General features: G+C 40.0%; 1 protein-coding gene across 2 annotated transcripts in view; it reads right to left on the reverse strand.

Moving 5' to 3' along the window:
• The window catches only part of NUFIP2 (nuclear FMR1 interacting protein 2), a 952263-nt gene that overhangs the window by 574778 nt on the left and 353382 nt on the right, over positions 1–24103 (reverse strand). The window contains exon 4 of one of the 2 annotated variants that reach the window (XM_044054447.1): positions 22530–24103. This exon is cut by the window's right edge and continues 1675 nt beyond it. The exons of the other annotated variant lie outside the window; for it this stretch is intronic. The gene's annotated coding sequence lies outside the window, so the exon portion shown is untranslated. Of the gene's footprint in view, positions 1–22529 lie in introns of those variants that run through there. 2 annotated transcript variants of the gene reach the window in all.

Consider the following 24103-nt stretch of genomic DNA (forward strand, 5'->3'; position numbering starts at 1 on the left):
GTTGGTGTCCACTAGGGGTCTCAAAGGTGGATTCTCAATGCTAGTGAATTTTAGGGATACCAAAAATACATGGATATCTAGGGAACAAAGTTTTCATGCAATTGTAAATCTTTTGGTCGATGTTCCCCTCAATGAATAAATTTTCAATACAGCCCCTAATAATATTGTAAGCTTTATTCACCTCGGATCTATTACTAGGAGTGTATGCTTCAGTATTAAGCAACCTATTCATCCGGTGTTGGTAGTCAACATACTAAAGACCACCAATCCCCCACCTTTATCCGGCTTACAAAACCACAGACCCTGTGAAGTGAAAAATTGCAGACAATCATGTTCCTCCTTACTGATGTTAGTAGTGGAGTTCCCCCCAACCCTGGTGGAGTTAGCGTGTCTAACATCCAGTTCACAACATTTTTCGAACAGTTCTAGCGCCGGATGTAAAGGGGGATTGTGGGTACTTGGGACATGAAACTTATTCCAGTGGTCAATATTATAGACATTACCCATTAACGCATTAAAGTTGAGTTTCCTAGTGTAAGATTTAATATCTAAAATAGTGTCCACTATATTCCATGGTTTAGATAGTATGAATGTCAAAACCTTCGATAAGAGGTCCACCATTTCAGTACTAAACTGAGTAGTACTAAAGTTATACAGTTTAAAATCCCCTGCTTTGTTCGAAACTATCACAGGTAAACTAATACAGTCCTTTCCGTGGCTAAATGTCTCAATGTCGGAGTCTAATACACTGTGGCAGTATAAGTACAAGCTCGAAGTGAGTTGTTCCCCACATTCATTGGCACTGATATTCAATAAAACCTCAGATCATGATTGGGTAATTAATTCTTGTATTTGTTGAATGTTCGTTTGCCCTTGAAGTGGGGTTGTTGAAAGTTTTTCTGTGGCATGGGAGCTTGAGAATGTGCTTTGGTCGTCTGTTTCATAGGCGTAGTGTGAACTCTGGGCCTGAGAAATTTGGTAGATTTCCTTTGGGAAAAACAAAGTACCCACAAATTATCACATAGACAGTAACCAACTGAGTACAGAAAAAGTAATCAGAGACATGGGGACCCAAGTTGATAGTGACCTCTCATTTGACACCCACGTTGCCAAAGTGGTTAGAAAGACTTTCTACCTTGCCCACCTTATCATGAAGGGGTTCACATCCAGATCAAAGGAGGTCATCGTACCCCTATACTCCTCCCTTATCAGGCCCATGATTGAGTACAATGCCCCATTTGGTATGTACCTCACCCGGCACTTACAACAGCTGGAGAGACCCCAGAAGTACCTCACCAAGAGGATCAAGGGTCTCCAACATGTCATATGCTACCAGGCTAAAGAAACTCCAGCTCTATTCAGTAGCATACTGCCTGCTCAGAGGTGATCTGTGCCTGACGTATAAGGCCATGTCCAACCAGGAATTGATGGACATGCTCCACCTCAAAAAATCCAAATCCATTACAACCACGAGAGCCAAAGATTTAAACCTCAGTACAAATATGAATAGAACATGCTGGAGGGACAGATTCATAACTCAGCGGCTTCCCATACTCTGGAACAGAATCCCAGTTCATGTTAGGCAGAGCCCCTGACCGACTCTCTTCAAGAGAAATCTTGACGAGTGGATGGGAGATCGTAGGTTTACCCCAGGGGTCACCCCTGTGTCGCTACTTGACAGAGGCACAGTAAACTAATTTTAATAAGTAAGGGGGTCTTCAATGTGTCACTACTAGACAAAGGCACAGTATTCTAATTTATTCTGTACACCTTAGTACCACTACATGGGGTGGCGAAAGCCACATCTCTAGGGCTAGGCTTACAAATGCCCCAGGGCAGATATAGCCTAGTACTAAACTATGAAACTATGAAAGGGGAGAGACTGCAGACTGAGGGGACAAAAAGGGAATCAAACAGCCTCTGGATATGATGTCTCATCTTCCTATCACGTGATGACATCCCACATATTTAGATGACTGCGGACTGCCTCTATCAGGAATTCAAAAACTTCCCTCCTAACTGTTCTGCTGAAACCCATGCCTATGGCAGCAAGCCCATTCTGGAAATTACCATGACCCTTGCTGCACTTTCCATAGCAATGAAAGATATTCTACTGGGAAATAAAATCATAGTTGACATTGGCCTGTGAGCCCTTCCAAAGAACATATGCTGAGAACACTGAAATATTATCTCTTGACTTTCCGATGAAGTTTTTACAGAATTTCCAAAAAGCAAGCAACTATTAAAGGGTGTTCTCAGCAAAGTCCAAAAGTTGCAGAGACCACTGTGCCAGCTATCCACATTTTTATCAGTGAGACAGGTGGCCTGAACGGCAAATGCTATAAACCCTGTCAGATGGGACTGAATGAAACTACTGTCTCAATCTAGTAACTCTTAAGTTTTAACACATTCATCAAATAAGTTTCTGTAGAATCTCGGCAGTGTACAAGGCAATTTAATAACTTTTGAGAGTGGGTAAGGATGAAATCATCTGCTTCCTTAGTCGATCCAAGGAAAAAGACTTGATATTGGGGGTGGGGGGGTGAAATGCCCTTGGAGTAAAGCTTCGGAGTCTTCAAGTGCAGATGAAATCTAGACAGGGTCCATCCATCACTGGATTCTGTGATCACGGAGGACAGTCCGTGGAAGGCTAAAGAATTCTACTTAAGCATTTCATAGACAGGAGCCTCCACATCTGAATTTTTCCAAACGTTGTCAGTCATTAACTTTATCACTTCATCTATCAGTAAAATCCCTCAAGATTCTGAAATGAATGACTAGAATGCCTGCAAACGAATGTGGTTCAAGTCAAAATGGGTGTCCTGGGACTCTGATCCTGATATGCTCCAAGTGCTCTTCAAACTTCAGATCATCAGGAAGCAAAGTAAGAGAATCAGCCTCTACATCAGCAATCTAGTCTGAGGTGGGAAACTCCAAAGGGGAGTCTATGCACTTCTTACACTCCCACTTACTTCTGACGTTTTGAATGGGGTGCAAGTCAAAGAAGGAGGGAGACTGAGTGCTGAACAATGAACTGGCATTCTGCCTAAATGCTGCAGGCTCTTTTTCAAAATTATAAAACGACAAAAGAAAGAAAGCCACTATTATAAAGACAACGACCATAGATCCAGCACCAAAAGTTTTATTGCACACAAATCCCTAGCGCCTCGGCTTACGCCTTCAAGGAGAATAACTTCAAAGATTTTGCACACCTTTTTATACATAGAATAATTAAAATATTTAATTATTAATTAAACAATTAAAGTTTAAATTAAGGTCACTAGTACTTTTTCACCTTCTTTTCAACATGAAGGTATAAAAAACTTTTCAACAATGATTAATTTTGCAGCTGATAATATATACAGTGACTTTGATAGTAAAATAAATAATTTAAAATATAATTTAACTAAGAATGAATGGCTTGCTATTAAAGAATTAGCGTCTAATAAGGAAATCATAGTAAAACCAGCTGATAAGGGTAACAAAATTGTGTTAATGCATTATACTCAATATGCTAGTATGTGTTGGGAACATCTAAATGATAACAGCACATATGCTAAATGTGAGATGCAACAATATGAAGAAGCTATTAGTAGATTTGAAAATCTTTTTTATAAAGGGTATAGGCTGGGTTACTTCACAAAGGAAGATATTTCAAAAAAATTTCGACCAAAGGATGTGAAGTAGCTAAGTTCTATTGTTTGCCAAAAGTGCATAAAAAGTTAGTACATCCGCCAGGCCGTCCAATTGTATCAGCCTGTAAATATTTTACACGTAATATGGGGTTATTTTTGCACAGCTATCTATTGCCTTTTATTGTGAAACAGCCTTCATATATTAAAGACAGTATAGATTTTTTGAATAAAATTTCATCTCTAACGTGGAGTATGGATATGTATTAGTTTTCAGCAGATGTTAAGAGTTTGTACACAAGTATAGAACAGAAATATGGCCTTAAAGCTGTAATGCAATTATTAGGCAATAGCCCTTTGTCTCTGTATATTGTGGATCTTTTAGATTTTTGTTTAAAAAATAATTTTTTTATTTTTGATGAACAATTATTTCATCAATTGAAAGGAACAGCAATGGGTGCGGGATTCGCGCCCATGTATGCGAATGCAATGATGAATTTTTTTGAGATGGAATTTTTGTATAGAATGAAGTTTTTTATTAAATATGTTATTGGTTATTACCGTTATATTGATGATTTAATTTTTATTTGTCAAGGTGGCAAATCAGAAATACATCAATTTCAGAATGAATTACAAATGAATCAATTTGGTCTAAAATTTGATGGTTTCCAAGTTGGAAATAAAGTGCATTTTTTAGATATAGTTTTGGAAGGGAATATAAATGGTAAGGTAATGACAAAAATATTTCGAAAATTTGAAAATGACATACACTTATTAGATGGACGGAGTTGTCACCCTCCACATCTTCTTAATTCATTACCCTATGGTGAATTTTTAAGAATAAATAGGTTATATAGAAACAATAATACAGTTAATGATGAATTAGATAAAGTAGCAAATGTATATGTTGAAAGGGGCTATGATGCTTATGAAGTGATGTCTTCGCTAAATACCATTAAAAGCTATAATCAAGAGGTTAATCAAATACGGAAGCGAAATGACAAAAAGAAAACATATATTTGTTCTAAAGGAAATGAATTAAAAAAGATTTTTATGGTTATAACTTATGATTTACTTTCTACAGAAGTTAGTAACATGATTAAATATCATTGGAAATCATTATTTAAATATAAAGAATTAACATCAATTTTTCCCAAGAATATTACTTTCTCGTATAAGAGAGGGAGAAATATAAAGGACATGTTGGTTCATGCAGGTTTTTCAACACCAAAGTTAAATTTGGATACTAATATGTATATGATAACTAAGGGCACATATCCTTGTGGTAAATGTATTTCCTGTAAGCATGTGAGTAGGAGTTTCCAGTATATTAATGGTAAACAATTTCATGTTATGGGACTCTATTCATGCAGTACAGAGAGAGTAATATATGCACTGAAATGCCCTTATAATATGTTCTATGTAGGGGAAAGTAAACGGGCTTTTAAAGTGCGATTGCAGGAGCATCTGAGGGACATAAAGCATGGTAAAGTGGAGAGCCCTATTGCTATGCATTTCAAAAAGTTTCATAATGGTGATCATAATGGTTTAGTAGCCACTGTTTTAGAAAGTTTAAATATATGTGAAAGTGAAGAAAAAACAAAAATGAAATTATTATATAAGGAAACTGTTTTTATACTTAAATATGATACTTTGGAGCCAAGAGGCATGAATTTATAGAGTGTAATTGGAGAATTTTTAATGGTTAATTGTTTAATTGTTTAATTAATAATTAAATATTTTAATTATTCTATGTATAAAAAGGTGTGCAAAATCTTTGAAGTTATTCTCCTTGAAGGCGTAAGCCGAGGCGCTAGGGATTTGTGTGCAATAAAACTTTTGGTGCTGGATCTATGGTCGTTGTCTTTTTCAAAATTAGGAGGAAGCATATCGGAGGCATCAAAAAAAAGGTCTCAGGTGAGCCATGGATTGAATCACTTCAGGAATAGGCTTACAAAGGGATACCTGCATCAAGTGCACTGGGATATGCCACAACTCCATTTCTAAGTCGGAGGCTATCATGATCAAACATCAAAGACTAGCCAACACCAATCTCAAAAGAACTTGAACCAAGACCAAGATCACAAGGATAGTTCCAGCCCCCAAAGTCAAAAAAGCAGATGACTCTGTCAAGGGCAAGGCTCCTGATGGTGAATGCTGACAAGCCAAAACCTGATACCAAAGGACCAAGCCCAACCCCAAAACATCGACCCGACGACCCCCAACATCGTGGTAGGACTTTCTCTGAGAGTACTTGGGTTAAAACCCACAATGCCAGTGGCAGTCTATACTGGGGGAAAAAGGTCTATGGCATCAATCCTGAAAGAGACTATATCAAAAGACTGATGGTCTCAATGGCACTGGAGCTCTAGCAAGGCCCAAACAGGAAGGATCCTGAGAGAGGTCTAAAACATCTACCCAAGAAGGTGCTCTAGGGCCTCCCGGGCTAACATGGGAAGCCATCCTATATCAAATCTGCTGTATCTTCAAGAATTGCTGCATCTTTATATAGTCCAATTGGACTGTGCATGTCATATAGGTTCCACTGGCTGCAAAGGAAGATCATCTAAAGTTTGTAAACTCCAGTTCCAAAGCAACTATAGCAAAAGGAGCAGCCGGGACCAAAACATCAGCTTCCTTTTTATCAGACTCAGTCACATTAGGTTTCTTAGTAACAGAAGGAATATTGTTGTTGTAAGTTTTTTTGAGGGAAGAGCCCTTGGATACGGAAGGAGAGGCCTTAACATATAAGTGGGAAGGTGGTAGGATGGTTTTGGTGGTGGTAGTAGGGGCTGCCAATTTAAAAGCAGACAAGAAAAGATTTAAATCTGAATTCTGAATATAAAAAAAGCACAGAATGAAAAGACCTGAATTTATAAGAGTGAAAAAGGAAAAAGCTGTAAACCTTAGCACACCAAGTTCAGTACGAAGCAGAAGTATCCTGTGGCTGTTTCCTCATGGAATCTGGAGAAGCAGCCTTTGACAATGAGGATTATGGATGAAGGGATGGACTAAGCCTGAGAAAATTTTATAAGCAAAGCTAAACACTTGCCTGAGTTAGTCCAAGACATGAGGAAGCTGAAGCTCCCAATGTCAAACTTACTTTTAAGCAAAGGTAAGGCTGCAGCTGCCATTAGAGAGACTGTTGATCTACTCAAGAAGACACAGAATATTTCCAGCAAATACCTCATAAAACAAAAAAAAAAAAAAAAAAAAGAGAAGAGTACACACTGACAAATTGAACAGTTCCAGCAACACAAAACTGAAATCCTTGCTAGCAAAATTTGCTTAACCACAGGTATGAAATGAAATTCTCTTCTTAATACTGCAGTATACAAAATGTTGCAACACCAAAAGTGGAGAGTTTAGTAGCAACATCCAATGGGGAGACAGACATATTAAAGGAAAGTTACCCTTACTGGTAATCAGTATACAAATTATATAGTTCATGGGATCCCAACACAAAAGAAAACTGGACAAATAAGAGTCTCTCTGCAAAGGTATAAATTAGTCTTAACATACCAGACATGGAAAAAAAAATCAGAGCTCTTATGCTTCCACTTGGGACAGCAAACATCTGTGCAATGGCACTTCCCATGTTTGCTGCACTGTACTGCAAACAGAGCATTCTCAATACCCTCTATAACAGATGGAATGAAAGGAAAGCAAAAGAAAATGCTACAGCCATAAGAAAGAAAATGTATATATCAATGTTGACAATTATAATACGCAATCAAAGCTCAAATGAAAAAGCAAAGAAAGGTCTAGAGTTAAAGCCACTAACAATTTACAATATGAAATACTGCTACTGGGGTGCTCAGATCCAGAACCTGCTTAGATTTGCCTACTAGAACAGTCTTTTCTCCTGGTTACTGAATTGAGTTTAAAGACCTCATGTTTCTAAAGTACAGCCAAACAGTGCATGTTGAGTGTGTGGGATGACAGGAACAGCAGTGGCAGGGCTGGCCATCCAGTGGTGTGACCTTTGGCTATAACTGATTGTCACTGTAAGTGACGCCCCAACCCCATCTGTAAAAATGGGTTGTGGATGGATGATGTGAATAAAAAGGGGAAAACACACGCATGCTAATCATAAAAACTTAAAAAGTCATGAACATTTACAAGCCAAGTAGTTTATGCCCTTAAGGAGTCATTTGCATATACCTCATGGGGCTTCATTACAGGAGGTTTAAGGTATACAGTGAAAACTCTAGCCTGATTGGGTTTTTCTTGCAGTTTTTACCGACTATTTAACAAATTGGCTATACAGACCAGGTTTACTGGGGGTACTCAGAAATGGTTACCTACAGTACCATATTTTTTTCACTGTTTGAATGGAAATTTACAATTGCATCTTAAATACATTTTTGTACCAGCATGTACTTAATGCAGATCTAGCAAAATTTGGTTCAAAGTGAATGTAAAAGCACACGGGACTGTAGTGTTTAGTGCTTATGTGAAACGCATTTTTGAATACTCAAGATATAGCACAGTGTCAAATTATCAAAGCTTCTGAACATGAAAGAGAGGATCCTATGCTGCCCTATTTGTTAGGGTTGCATAGCAATAAAAATATTTTAGCTGCAACCTTGGGCCTAAATGGTTTGACAATGAGCTGCCTGCCCTTTTCCTCTCACTTTATAGGAAGCTACTTTATCAAAAAGCACCAAAAAAGAAAAAGACATTCTGCAGCATTACCCACCAACACAAATCCACTCTACATCCATGATTAAAAGGTAGTAAAATCTCAGCTGCTACTGTAAAGCTTAAAAATCAGTTAAGTTTCTTCATGTGCAAGATTTTCAATGGCAAGACAGACAGCTTTATGTGATTCAAAATGTTCAGCAATTCCATCACGGTCATGTCATACGGACAAAAACCTGCAAACAAACAATAACTTGAGTGAACTATGTCTTATAATAGAGGATGGGGACAGCTTCGTCTTTCATGGAAGAATTTTCAGGTTCACCAATATGAGCTAGTCTCTAAACTTTTTTTTTTTTTTTTGTATTTAAAAGAAAGGCATATGACTGCAAGTAAACATGATAACCAGTCAGAGAGGCAGGAATAAATAATTACTGGCCCCTACTTTGTAGATGAAATAGAGACACAACAGTACACCTGGAAGCACCCTCTGAGCAGACAGACAATCCAAACATGAGCTGCACTGGAAAAGGTGGAGGCTCAAAACAAAGACAACTTCAATGGCTTGTTTGCATCCATCCAGAATAGGAAAGGTTTATAGCAAAAGCAGGGGAATTAAGTCGTTGCAATGGAGGAGTTCTAAATATATTGTGTGCTATATATACTGATATAGAGAACTTAGGGATGAACTAGGGTCTTTCTTCTCAACATCAAGTAATGAGAAAGAACACCATAAGTACACAACATATCATTCAACACGCGAGGAAGCCCTCTGCAGTGGATTTACTGTTGGAAATTACTTGTCCACACCACTGGATAAATCCACAAGTTAGTTACTCTTTAACATCAAAATATGTACAGAGGAAGCTAATGCCGTCAGCAGGCCCAAACTGTGGCATCACAAGCTGAACAAGGAGACTGCATCCAGCTACTGCACCCATTACTTAAACCTCCTTAGAGAGCGAGCACAACCTGCAAGGCAGAAAAAGTACAGTTTTGTACCTACCATAAATGTAGATGTCCGAACTGGATAGCATCTGCAGTCATAACAAGTGGGTTGTCCTGTCGTCAGGCAGCCCTGCAGTCGGCCGGATTCCAAAGTCCGGGTCCGGCTTCGGCTGATGTCGCACTCCACCCGTCATCTCTGGTCGTCTTCGGGTATAAAAGCATCAGCCGACGCCATTTTCCTCAGTGTTTCTTGCCCCAGATGCCAGTAGCCCTCTTGCAGGCTAAAATTTGGATAGATGCCAATGTTTCCAAATAGATAGAGGTAAACACAACAATAAGCATGTATGTACATATATACAAACAAATACACCATAAAAGACTCCCCCCCCAACAGCTAGCTATTAGGAGGGTAAACACCCTAGGAGTACCACAGAGGGGAAGGAGGGAGGGTAATCCTGACTGCAGATGCTATCCAGTTCGGACATCTACATTTATGGTAGGTACAAAACTGTACTATGTCCTTCATGGATGCATCTGCAGTCATAACAAGTGGGTAGAATACCATAGCCAACTAGGGAGGAGGATAAAAGTAGATTATGGTGCGTTTAGGATCCCTTGCAGTACAGCAGTGGCAAACCCTGCTCGGGATCTGGAATATAGAGGCAAATTATAATGCTTGGCAAATGTATGCACGGAGGTCCAAGTAGCCGCCTCAATAATGTCTTTGGTTGCCACTCCTCGTAAGAAGGCTGTGGTAGTGGCTGTTGCCCTTGTAGAATGAGGTCTTATGTTCTGTGGAATTGGTTTTCCATGGAAGGAGTAACAGTATCATATGCAATTTCCTATCCATTTGGAGATTGTCTGTTTGGAAATAGCTTTTCCTTCCCTTCCTGTTGCATAGGCTACAAAAGTTGGTCAGTCTTTCTGCTATTTTTGTTCTGTCCAAGTAGTAGCGTAGCTGTCTATGTACATCCAAGGTATGCAGTATTCTTTCCCTCTGTTTTGTGGGTTGGGAAAGAAGGTAGGTAGGTGGATTGCCTGGTTTAAAGACACTCTGGATACCACCTTGGGCATAAATGTAGGATTAGTCCTCATGGACACTCTATCTTGGTGGAAGATTAGGAAGGGTTGCACTGCCATTAAGGCCTGTAGTTCTGAAACCCTCCTTGCTGAAGTAATTGCCAGTAGGAAAGCAGTTTTCCATGACAGGTGTTGTAGGTCTGCAGTTGCTGCTGGTTCAAAGGGTGATAGTGTCAACTTTTCTAGCACAAAGTTTAAATCCCAAGCTGGTAATGGTGGTTTCCTTGGAGGTTTTACATTCTTAATTCCTCTGAGGAACTGCCTGAGCAAAGGGTGCGAAAAACAGGTGGATCAAAGCTGTATTCTGCTGAAATAGCTGATGCATGTATCTTGATGGAGGAGTAGGACAGGCCCGAATGAAGAAGTTCGCCAGATACTCCAGAATGTTAGGCATATCTATGTTTGACACATCTTTTCCTCTTTCCGTACTCCAAATGACAAACCTTTTCCATTTTCCAGCATAGTTCCTTCTTGTTGAAGGTCTGCGTGCTTCAAGAATAATGTCTTTAACTCTTTGGGAAAGTTCTGGATTAGCTGCTGCTATGTGATGTTCCATGCAGTCAGTTGCAGGGTTTTTAGGTTCGGATGTATGATGCTGTAGTTGTTCTGAGTTAACATCAAAGGCATCAGGGGTATTGGCCACATATTGTTCGAGACATGCTCTTCAGTAGTGGGTACCAGTGTTGTCTTGGCCAGTTTGGAGCTATCAGGATTATCCTTGGACGTTCTTCCTTGATTTTTAGTAGTACCTTGTGTATCAAGGGAAGAGGTGGGAATGCATATGCTGTTAGGCCTTTCCAGTTGAAGGAGAGTGAGTCCACTTTCCATGCTAGTGGGTGGAATGTCCTTGTGCAGAATTTTTGAGCTGGTGATTGAGAGGTGATGCGAATAGGTCTATCTGTGGCATTCCCATTTCTTTGAGATGGTCTTGAAGATGTCCGGTGCAGCTTCCATTCGTGGGCATCCGAAGTGGTTCTGCTTAATATGTCTGCTAGAGTATTGTCTTTCCCCGGTACAAATATTGCCTGTAACTGAATGTTGTAGCTGAGTGCCAGGGTCCACAGCTCCAAGGTCATTCTGCATAGGGGGTATGAATGAGTGCCTCCCTGTTTGTTGATGTACCACATGACTGTGGTGTTGTCTGTCCTTATCATCAACTGGCCCTCTTTGAGAAATGGTTTGAAGTTTTGGATTGCCAGTTTTACTGCCAGCATTTCTTTTAGATTGATGTGCAGGTGAAGTTGATCCTGTGTCCACAATCCTTGCACGCATTTGTCCAGCATGTGTGCCCCCATCCTAGGTCTGAAGCGCCTGTTGTGATGGTCTGGCTTGGTTGACATCTGCGAAAGGGTAGGCCTGGGTTTGACTGGCATGCCTGAGCCCACCATAGGAACTCCTGTTTTAAGCATGGAATTAGTGGGATTTCTGTTTCTAGGCTGTGTCTGTGTTGGGACCATAAATTCTTTAGGTACCATTGTAGTTTCCTCATATGTAGTCTGGCAAATGGGACCAAGATTATGCATGATGCCATGAAGCCCAAAGCCTGCAGAACTTTTCTTGCTGTTAACTTGTTCAGTTTTGTTAGTGCCAAGAAGTAAAGAGGAAGTTCTTTTTGTTTTTCTGTAGTCAGGAATGCCATTTGTTGTACTGTGTCCAATTCCGCCCAAGAATGTCCTTGTTTGGGATGGTATCAGCCTTGACTTTTGTAGGTTGACTGTGTATCCCAGTCCTTGTAGCAAGTGAATGACGCTTTGTAAATCTGTTGTCAGCTTGCTTTTGTTGTCCCCTTGTAGCAGGCAGTCGTCCAGGTATGGGTAAATTTGAATTCCCTGTAGTCTGCAATGGGCGATTACTGATGCCAGGCATTTTGTGAATACTCTGGGCGCAGTAGATAAGCCAAAGGGCAATGCTGAGAATTGATAGTGCTCTGATCCTGCAAGAAATCTGAGGTATCTTCTGCAGATTGGTCGAATGGGGACGTGCAGGTATGCCTCCTTGAGATCTAGAGTTACCAGCCAAGACTCCTTGCCCAGCATGGGAAGAAGTTGCTGTAGGGTCAGCATTTTGAATTTTGGGACAATGATGTAAGTATTTAAGGTGGACAGGTCGAGAATTGGTCTCCAACTTTTTTCCTTTCTTGGAACTAGGAATAGTCTGGAATAGAACCCCTTTCCTTGTTCTGCTGTTGGCACTCTTTCCACAGCTCTCATGTTTGCTAACTCCATTATCTGGCGTAGAGCCTCTGTTTTTTGATTTGGAGGTAGATTTGGCATTCCCCTTTTTACTGCTAAAGTGTGGAAGTGAAACCGGTAACCTTGATCTATGGTTTGTAAAATCCACTTGTCTTTTGTTATGTAGTGCCAGTTCTTTGAAAATAAGGTTAACTTTCCGCCTAGAGGAGCTGCTATTTGTTCCCTGGTAGGCGGATTTAGGATTAAGTCACTGTGGTTGTGCTGATGTAGTGGCAGTGGCTGTGTCTGTGCCTTTGTTGTTACCTTGCCACTGTCGTCCTCTGTAGGCACCTCCTCTGGATTGGTTTCTGCCTCTGGAACGTCTATTCCTGCCCCTTTGAAATTTTGTGGAGTCAGGAAAGGACCAATTTTTGGCAGGCCAGTTCCTGCTAAACCTTGGGGTTGAACCTGCAGGAAATCTTTAACAGTTTGTACAGATTTTGCCTTTTCTTCCATTTTCTTCATAACCTGCTGGGCAGGTGTACCAAACAAACTTGTCTTGTCCATAGGAGCATCCAGCAACTTAGCTTTAACATGATCCGGTAAAGCTTGTTCCTTTAGCCATGCATGCCTTCTTATCACTGTGCCTGTCATGGCTGATCTAAATGAAGCCTCCAGTGCATCATAGCCACATTTTAAGGAATGGTTGCTATCCTGTTGTATGTTATTTACCATCTCTAATACATATTTCTTATCAAGAGATTCATCAGTGGTTAGTTTTTTAGTTAACTGATCAAGCACAAACTCTTGGTATTGTATCATGTGAAACTGACAGTTTAAAGCTCTAGCTGAGAGAGTAGCTGAAGTGTAGACCTTTTTACCCCATCTGTCTAATGACCTTGCTTCCCTTTCAGAAGGAATAGGGTTTTTAGCTGTGGTCGCGGCTACTGCCTTGGGACCCTGGGATATAGTTTCTGGGTCTGCAAGAGGGGCCTTGTAAAGGTGGTGATGAGTATCTGGTACCCTGTAAAATCTGTCTGGTTTGGCAGGGGCTGGGGGTAAAGAATCTGGAGCGGAGCAAACATCATTGAAAGCATCATCCACCACAGAGAGAACAGGAGGTATAGCTAAGGGCCTGTGCTGTGGGAGGTGCAGAAAGGTCCTAAGTCTTTTCTGGAGTCTGAAAAATCCTGTTGCTGCCATTGGAACTGTTCTCGCATGGCATGCAAGGTTTCCCCAAAGGAGAATTCTTCTGGTGGGGAAGCAGCTGGAATGGATTCTTCAGCATCAGAATCTTCAAAATTGGAGAAGGGAGCCTCTGGCTGGTCAGTTATGTCTGATTCATCAGCAGAATCATCAGAAGACACTGGCTCGGGGGCTCTGCCCTAGGTCTCTTCTCTGGGGCTGAGAGGCCCTGTCTGGGTGAGATTGAGATCCTCTAATTAAAGAAATTAAATCTTCTGCCAAAGTAAGCATTTGAGAACTAGAAGAGGGCCTGGATGTGGGGGTTTAACAGGCCCTGTTTTAGTAGTCTTGGCTGCTTTAGCCCTGGCGAAGGCCTTAATGGACATGGCTGCTGGAGGCCTAGCAGCACCACGTGCTGGGGTAGAGACATCCAAGGGGATGGTGTCTGATAAGTCAACCACCGTAGTGGGTAAAGATTCTGAGGTCGATTCAAGAGTTGTAGCAGGGGCCTCAGTTGTAAGAATAGTTTCAGCTGTACTTTGATCAGTTTTCTCGGTTTCGGCCGAAACCGAGACACTCGCGGTTTGCTTTACCGTGGTTTCGGCCGAAACCGCGGACCGCGAGTGTCGGTCTTTATCTTTGCGTTTTTTGGTAGATTGGATAGTCGGAGGATCCGACGGCATAATATATGCAAAATCAGAACCGAAAAACTGTTCTGCAAACTCCGACCGACGCCTAAGCGTTCGTCGGTTGAAAGAGGCACAGGCCGAACAGGCTGCTACGTCGTGGGCTGGGCCTAAACAAGGCAGACAGTAAGAGTGGAAATCTTTATGAGGTATTTGTTTCCCACAGGTTAAACAATTGTTAACTTTTTCTGACATCGGCTGAGGCAAGAAAGAGTCCCCAACGGGGTACTTAGCTTTAGAAGTCTTCGAAGTAGTATTCGGTAGAAGTAATCTCTGGATCCGACCGACCGGCACTTGCGAACAGCTTCTGCTTCGGGCGCCACGCGGCAAGAAAGACTGAGGAAAATGGCGTCGGCTGATGCTTTTATACCCGAAGACGACCAGAGATGACGTCGGGTGGAGTGCGACATCAGCCGAAGCCGGACCCGGACTTTGGAATCCGGCCGACTGCAGGGCTGCCTGACGACAGGACAACCCACTTGTTATGACTGCAGATGCATCCATGAAGGACATCACCAACTGCAACCTCTGGAAGGTAGGTGCCAATACAAGCAGAGGAGGATGGTTGCAAATGTACTCAAAGATAACTCCCTGTAGGATTACCTACATGGAAAATAACTGATCTACATCTGACATGAGTCCTTTTTTAGTGCCTTAAAACACTGGGATGAATTATAAACAGCATCATTAAATTTCCCACAAAGCACAAACAAAGGTGAAATCTGAACATTCTGAACTCTAACACCCAAGTGGAAAAAGACGTTGGACTCTTCAGTCATGTTCCGGTCACTAATGTTTAATGAATGTATAAACCAATGACTATGTAGGTATGGCACAGACCAACAGTAACCACACGAAGTGAAGTAGCCTCTCTGCAGCAACACATTAGTAAACTGGCTCCACTGTAATGGTAAACTAACACTGGGGTAGAATACCAAGCACACTACAGTAAACTCGGGAAGTTATAGAGAGTTACAGGCTCTCACTCTCTTTAAAGAGGTGTGCCAAAACCTTTCAAACCATTACCCCTACACTGAACTTTCTGCTTTTGATGCTTCATTACTGTACAGGCGGCACCGGCCAGCTTCTTGGTGTGTTTTGCCTCAGGCAGAACCAGATCAACTTTTCATCTCAAAGTAAACAAAAATGATCAGTTCTAAAAGTAAAAGTCATTCCTATATCTCAAATGTCTGTGGACAACCAAGACATGCAACAAATGTGCTCCAACATTTTGGTACTTGAGTAAAAAACAAAAAAAACTGTCAGCTTAAGACATTTAACACAGCTTTAGGCATAAAGAATGCAGTAGTTTTCAGCACATCCTCCCACTGTGAAAGACTGTAAGGAGACTTGAGCACTGAAGACTTGTGGAGCACAAATACTTCTTCCAGGAGAGGCTGTGACTATGAAACAGGGAGCTTTTTGCAAGATAATTTAAACTCAACTGAATCAGCTGGTTCAAAAAGACGTAAAATCAAATTTTCTCACAAAAACTGGCTTTGTTTTCAGGCCTTAAATGCAGAACCACTTTAAGGAAGCAACTAATATACAAGCTGCCACACGAAATACAAAAGGAATACCAATCAATATTACAATAAAGTACACTGATAAAATGGGCTAGATCGGCTCAAAGAACAGTAATGATTTAACGGTGTGGAAACTAGCAACAGAGAGATGAAGCCATGGCCAAATCCCAAATCTATTGTCACTTCAGAATGTACAACTTCCCTGGATGAGGTCTCTTGGTTTTCATCAAAATGTTAACACTCTCAAACAGAAGAATTTAACATTTCAAATTACTACTGTATCCTCCAAGCTGAAAGGCTGAATGACTTCAAGCCAGGATGAAGAATTTTGGCTTGCTGAAGAAGTGGCTGTGAGCTCCGCTGGATAAGAAGAGAGGAACAAGGTTTGCCTTTGCCAAGATGGGGCTATCAAAATTACTTCTGCATCGGTGCACTTAGCTTTGAGAAGCACTTTCTGAATCACTGAAGTACAACAAATGAATACACAGACCAGATCTTGAGTCCAAAGAAAGGAGACATCGTCCAAGCCTTCAGATGTCCCAGTCCAGTACAGAATTAAAGAAATAAGTCTGGGAATCTAAGTATTCAAATGAACACTGCTGATGGTCAAGTTTTTTTCAGTTTAGTGGAGTGGGGAAACATGGCAAATGCATGAATACTACAATTCCCAGATTCAGTACTGGGACACCTGAATGCTTGGATGAAGATAGACTTCGATCTTTCCCAAACACTAACAGAACAAAACAGTCTACTCACCTGTGACACATTATGTGAGGATAACTTGTGGGCTTTTAAAAGGCAGGTTGCAAGTGCATTCTAAAGTACCAAAGGAAAAAGTAGGACAAACTGTATCCTACCTAGGTTACTGTATAAGCAAACACAAACAGACTGGTTAAAAAAACGCAAAGAAAAATCTAGCAAAGCTAGACTTTCCACTGTGCGATACCTTAAATGTCTTGTATCAGAGGCAACATGGGATATATGCAAATTACCCTTTAAAGATATCAAGTGTTTCAGCTAAATGACACAAACAGAAAAGGTACACCAGGAAGCTTTCTCCCATACAAAGCCATTATTTAAAAAGGTAAGCACTTTTTTTTTTTTTTTTTTTAAATACAATGGAACGGGATGCAAACAATAATCCACTTCTCTGTGTGAGCAATGCTCTGATTTATCCATGGCTGACTTTCTAATCTGATCAACTCAGGGTTTACACACATGATCAAATCACATCAACTATGGGTGAACCCCTCCATTATTCATACACAGTGTTGGACTACAACTAACCACCGAGGTTTCCTAATATGAAGTCCTTTTATGGGATGCAATCAGGATACAAGAAAACACATGCCTCAGAACACTGGTAATAAAAACAATTCCTTTGCAAAATTTCGAATCTTTTGCAGTTTCTTCCTTAGACAGCAGCATTTATCTGAACATTCTAATACTGTACCAGGAAAGGTCACTGACTATGAAGGGTTTAGGATAAACATCTTACAATTTATAACTATGTCCAGGGTTTACAAAAGGGGTACAAGTCTTCATCTGCTGCTGCAAAAGCTAGTAAGCCTGAGCTACAACTGAATAATCATCACTAAGCAAAATAGTAATTTGCCGTTTCTTTAAGTGTGCAAATTCTGGAGCTAAACATTTTTCAAAGACACTTGGGTTTGTGAACAAATCAAACAGAAGCACAGCAAACTATAAGTGGAAATGTGCTACTAGCAACCTCAAAAATATTTCCTGTGAGGTCTTATGGGAATGTGATGTTGTGAATCTTCCATGTCCAGAGATACTGTTAATGAATTCTGCTCTATAAAGAGCACAGCAACTTTGAAGACTACCGTTCTGAAGTTTAACATGCCCATATTCAGATCTGAAAAGTCTATCACGTCTTCAAGTTTTGTCTTTCTGTAGCACTAGAAATAGTTAGGTGGCCTATACATCCCAACTCTTCGGAGCAGGAATCTGTGTGCAAGGATGCTGGGAGATGGATATGAAGAGCATTCTTAAACCGTACAAAATAAAGGAGATATTGGCCATTTTAGCTGCTTCATGCATATCATCTTTAAATAACACCTCTTTGAGGGGAAAAGTCTCCAGTTGACCAAAGAACTACCCCAAACAATTAAAATTTTCATATCTTAGAAGGGAGGTTGAGGACTGAAAAGTGTTACCATGTTCAGCTCTGGTCTGAGATCTAAATAACCCAAGAAAAAAATCCTCTTCTTCCTCTGAGGACACTACAGCATACAATAGCCTTGGTTTCTCTTGCCTTGCACACCTAACAGCAAGTTTCTGATGCACACATCTTCAAATGATTATTTCACTACTGTGCCAAAATAACAAAAACATCAAAACATTACTTCCTTTGGCACATGGAACTAAAAAAAAAAAACATCTCTATTTATCAAAGTAACAATGAACTACCCCTTGGCTTATGCCTTCTAGGTATTTTAATGTTTTGACATATAACATGCATTTGACTTGCATTCACACTAGTCCTGTTGACTGTTGAGTACTACTCTAGCCTGTATAATGATTTTAAAATGCTCCTAGTCGGTTACACGTAATCAAATGCTAGGGAAAGGTGCTGTGTATCAGAACCACCACATCTAAATGTAGAGTTTCAGGCAATTTGTTTTTAATTTGGAATTTATAAAATCCCACACTGAGTCCTTCTACGGAGACTAAAGCTCATACACGTGTAAAATTATTTTTCAGACTATCTCAACAGTTTTTGAGATGGCAAAGGAAAGTCTCATTAAACAGCTACATTACTGGCTTTCTTAATCCTGTTGGAACTGTGAATGGATTTGCTGCTTCCTCTAAATAGCTAAGAAGACTTTAGTTTCTGTGTTTTTTTTTTAATCTGCTGCCTCATCTATTTTGCTACTTACATTTCCCATTTCCTCCATTTGTCTGACTTAAGCAAGCATCCTTACCTCTAAATATTTTTATGAACACTGCTCTAACTTCTTCACTCATTTTCATTTAAGTAAGACTGATGAACATTTAAGTATTATACTCTATTGGTATATTAAACTTTAAGTAAAGCTCATAAAACCTTTATCTGCTTAGGCTTTAAACAAAAAATGTGAGGGGAAATCTTTGGGGGCAATTGATCTACATCAGTCACTTGTTAACAACTTGGAAAAGAAATATGTACATCTGGGGGGTATGCAAGTCTTATATGATAAGAAGATGACGTAAAGTATTCTCCCCAGAAAAGACCCAAATTTAATGATTTACTACAGAAGAGAACCTCCACATAGTAAAATCTTGGAAATACACTCATAACAAAGCAATGCTGCAATACCACAACTCTTCCCTCTGTATTGCACCTCTTCAACTACAACCTGAATTCCCTGTCTGAAAAGCTGATCTTTTCAAGGCACTGTCCTAGACAGTGAAAATTCAAATTCCACAGTAATAAAGACATAGTCACAGATATCTCCTCAAAGCAAAATGCATTAAACATTGCCTGCTACAATGTAAGAGTAACCCACAGGGCATAGTATATGCATCATGCCTCATCAGTGAACATCTGGTCAATTGCTGTAATCCTTTTCCAGTCTGGCCTCTAGTTATGCTAGTGAAAATTCCATAAAACTGGTGGTATGTCAAAGTTAGTGATCCTGGCACAATGATGTATCAAAGAACTTCTACTCAAACCAAGAAGTTGATCCAACCAAGTCCCCAGAATCTGAGTACAAAGGAAAATCAGCAAGAAGTTAAAGGTTTCCTTTAGCAGGCTGGGTTGTGGATGCAACCAAGGAGTCCTGTACAGCTGGTAAAATAAAATGGCCATGAGGATCAAGTGGAAAACGTCAGCCTTCATGTTGGTTGGTGTGGGTCTAATTATGTTTATCTGCAGCTTTTCAATGGTTTTGTTGTCAGGACAGGTGTGGAAATCAATCCTAGCTAGTAACACAAACCTTAAGCTCAGGGCTCCTAAGTACACCACCTTTACTTGGAGGACTACCTGTTCACGGACCCTAACTAGCAATAGGGTGCAGTTGTGTTCTGCAAAAGCCCTCCGCTAAAATGAGCTACCTTCTCTACAAAACTCTGACAAAAGACATCACTAAGGACAGACCATGGTTTTGTTACAATGCAGACACAACACAGTAGGTTCAGCATGGAAGTGGGTCTGAAAAGCAGACCGAGTAGGAGGTAACGGTTCTGATGACAACTACTGAACCTACACATTCTTCACCAAGGGCATCTCATGATGGAAGCAGGCAGGACATCCAATGGATTTCCCTGAGGTTGCCCCAGAAACCTATGTTCTGCACTGGCCCACACAAAAGATATGCTTGTTTAAAGGAAATGACTTTTCTATTCCCTCCTCCATTACAATGCTGCATAAAAACATTGCTCTGATACAAGTAGAATTTGTTTACAGGAGATCATAATCAGTACTAAAGACAATTTCCTCTGTAGCTTGAGAATTGGGCTTCTCTACCTTTAGAGACGACATGAATGAGAAAAGTCCCCATTGTGGGTGCAGTCACTGGACTAAGCTACAGGATGATGTTAGGCAAGAGGAATGTTTGCGTTTGGATAGACTCTGGTGTTTGTGCTGATCCTTTCCTATCTATAGTCTCAAGAAAATGTTTCAATCCTCATCTGCTCCAGTTTCTTCATCCTTTCTAATGGAGCAGACAGAGCGTGCCTTTTACCTCCTGCTCCTGACTTGGGTAGAAAATGGCAAAAGTTTAAATTATTCTTGCAGTTACGGAGACATAAAAGAAACAACCAAAGGAGCACATAACACATTACTCTCATGGCCACCTGCCTCCTAAAACTCCTAATTTTAAAATTTGCCTGGAAACTGTACAGGTTCGAGCCACACGACCTCACTAACATGTCATCAGAAAAAACGGTGACATACACAGACACCAAAATCCTTCAATTAAAAAAATAAAAATTCTGCTTTAATATACTAAAGTGAATATCAAAGAAAATTGCTAATGCTAACTCTTGGCTAAAATAACCAAATGTGCGGAAGATAAGGACAGCTAAGCAGCAAATGTAAATAAATTCCTTGACAGCACTTCAGCAAAACATGACTCCTTGAAATACAAAACACCAAAACCAAAAGGATTTGTGTGTGTATGCTGGGAGGTGGCTTCAATTCCCACATCATCTAATTTATGCTACCAATTCCAATGTCTTTGAAAATGTGACGCAAGTGCAACTCTGCCTAAAAACGCAAAATGCCTGTTAAAACACTCTAAAGACATTTATGAAGAATAGTCAAATGCCGCGGTGGTACGGCGGTAGCGCTGTTACCTCACAGCAAGAGGTTTTCCCGTTCGATTCTCGGCTTGGCTTGGGAGTGCCTTCTGTGTGGAGTCTGCATGTCCTCCCCACGGTTGGGTAGCGTTCGAAAGACATGCGTGCATAAATGGGCGTGCCTTCGTTGAAGGTTGGGCGTCGAGCTGGCACCTTGGCGTTTCGTAAAAACTCTACTGCCAATCATTAGCGGACCGGAGTTCCGCTGTGGCAACCCCTTACTGGGAAAAAGCCGAAAGACAAAGTCAAATTGAATGAATGCATAAGGAAAGCTGCATGAGGACATACAAGTGTGAGGGCAAACTACAAAGCCAACCCACAGGACAAAAATTGGCCCAATGCCATACCTCTCAACCTCGGAGCATAAGAAATATGGACAAAGCCAAGAACAGGGACACATTTTAAATATTGCTCTTGTAAACTCAGGAAGTTGCTAGAATAAAATGTATTGTTTAACAGTACATTTCTGAAGGATATGAAGTCTGAAACTCGGTTGTCTGTCATTATTTAATGAATTCCATCACTGATCTGCCTGAAAACCACAACTTTTATGAGGTACAGACCAAAACTGAGTGTCAAAAATCTGGACATTCTGCAAGAATCTAGACAGTTGAGAGGTATGCCAGATGTTAATGACCAAACAGCGAACTTTCTACAACAGTACTTGTTCAAAGAATAGTCTAAAAATGAGTGCATATTTGTACAGGTTAGTGTAGCTTTGAATTAAATTTAGAACACTGAAGCATCTCAATTTCATATAGCTGAGGGGGGAGAAAAGAAAAAGCGAGAGAGAGAGAGAGAGAGAGAGAGAGAGAGAGATACCAATGTTATAACAAAAACAAAGAATATTAGAAAATTAATAATTATTTTTGTCAAGGTTTTCTTGGACAGAATGCTAGGAACTATCTATAACTTTGAAAATTCTATTATGTACTTCGGGGGGGGGGGGGCAGAACATTTATGTCTCAGTGAATGCTGTTGAAGTTTGTGGTAAACTATTTACTGAAATGGTAGCCCACATGTACACCTTTTCAATGACAGTAGCAGCCAACTGGACTTTGCTGACTGAACTACAACAATTCCAAAATTATTAAATGCAAGACTGGAAAACTAGGACAAATGTTTAATTTCTGCTATATTTTCCTGTATCAGTAGAATATCAAATGCCACAGATGAACACCCAATTTGGGTGCCAATTCTTACTCCTGTACTGCAAAGCTTGCTGTAAGGACAAAAGAAGAAATCAAAGGAGAAAATGACAGAGCACACTAAACCATTTTAAAAGCAGTATCTTAAAACACTACGATGCCCTTTCTGAAAAGCAGAAAAACTGCAAGAATGCTACAAGACAAGACATTAATGTGAACAAGTGTCAATGTAATACTTTTTCTTGATTTCTTCAAACATATGCATAACAAATTTCAAGCAGTCCACTGACCTCCATATGAGATACAACACTGCAGAGCAATGCCTAGAAAAAAAACGTTCAGTGATCTAAAATAGTACACAGAGTAGAACATAAGCCAAAGATCACCAAATAGTCTGCTTAAGCAAGTAAGCAATGACACTACAGTATTAGCATCTATGAAACTAAAAAGGTAAGGAAACAAAAAGGCAAACCAGGCTGGAAAAAGGGCTAAAATCCCCAAAGGATTTGCAACACTGAGAATGCTGCAACCTTCCCCTACTAACCAGTTTATTAACTGAGTCACATACTCAATGTTCCTTCTTAAAACAGTAAAATTAAAATGATTAACTTGTAAACATTGCAACTCAACTAACTATTAAGACAAACCAGGGGAATGAGTTTTCCTACACAATAAATTAAACTGGTACCACAGTCAAGTGTTGGCGTCTAATGGTTCTAACTCTCCTCAGCTATAACATCAGAGGGAATAATTCTAACTGTGCTCATGTCAAGGAGTTTTCATCTCAAAGACATAAGTCCTAAATTAACTAACTAGGCACCATGTGGTGACTACATTGTTACAGTGATATACACAGTTCTGGCACAAATCATCATGCCATTAATGCCTCAAAACCTTTTGTAATCCATTTTAACGCAAAAGTTTCATTTCCATGCATGCTGTGTAGTAATATTCACCCACATGCTCCCCTACATTCTGGTGTCAACATGGGGACAGCGTACTGGACACAGTCTTCTAAAACAAGCCATATAATGTTTTCACTTCACCTGATATCCACATTATGTTCAATTTCAGTAATTAATCAGGGTCATCAACTGACTAACAAGGGTCGTATCAGACAATGAATGGCACTAATTAATTACCTAACTGATGCATACAAAAGAAATAAAATAGTTCCACTGACTTTAGTACAGCAAGCCCTCAAGTTCTTCTTATACTGATGGAAGAATGGAATTTTACTACAGCAGCAAACACTGAAAAAAAAAGGTGTTTGCATATAAAATGGTTTTTAATGAATGACTTGAAAGCACATTACTTTTGTGTCACAACTACTTAAATCAATACAGGTATCTAGGTATGGCATAATGTACTGCCGAAGATAAAAATTTGGGAAAAAATATGGTTAGTGGATCTGATCAAAGAGTGAAGGCAAGAGTAGCAAAACAGGGCCTATATCAGAAAGGTTGCACACTCAGATTCTACACATAAACACTGTATGTGCACAATGGTCAGAACTATTGTGAAATTGCACAATGGTATGCCACAACTTTATAAAAAAAAAAAAAAAAAAAAAAAAAAAAAGGGAAAATTAGGTAACGTCTTTCAGAGTTTTTAGAATAACGCTCTAATCCATGATAGATTACACTACAGAACTAAGAATTAATAACTGTTATGACCATTAAACATTAACTTCTCCTGCTGTGAAACAAAGCTTCCTTTCACAATAACTACTTTTCAGATAAACACTAGGGACAGATCTTTCATCCTGCCATCTTCCTTTTC

This window comes from Protopterus annectens, chromosome 13.part0 (assembly GCF_019279795.1).
Source record: "Protopterus annectens isolate FY-2018-M chromosome 13.part0, PAN1.0, whole genome shotgun sequence".
Lineage (NCBI taxonomy): Eukaryota > Metazoa > Chordata > Ceratodontiformes > Protopteridae > Protopterus > Protopterus annectens.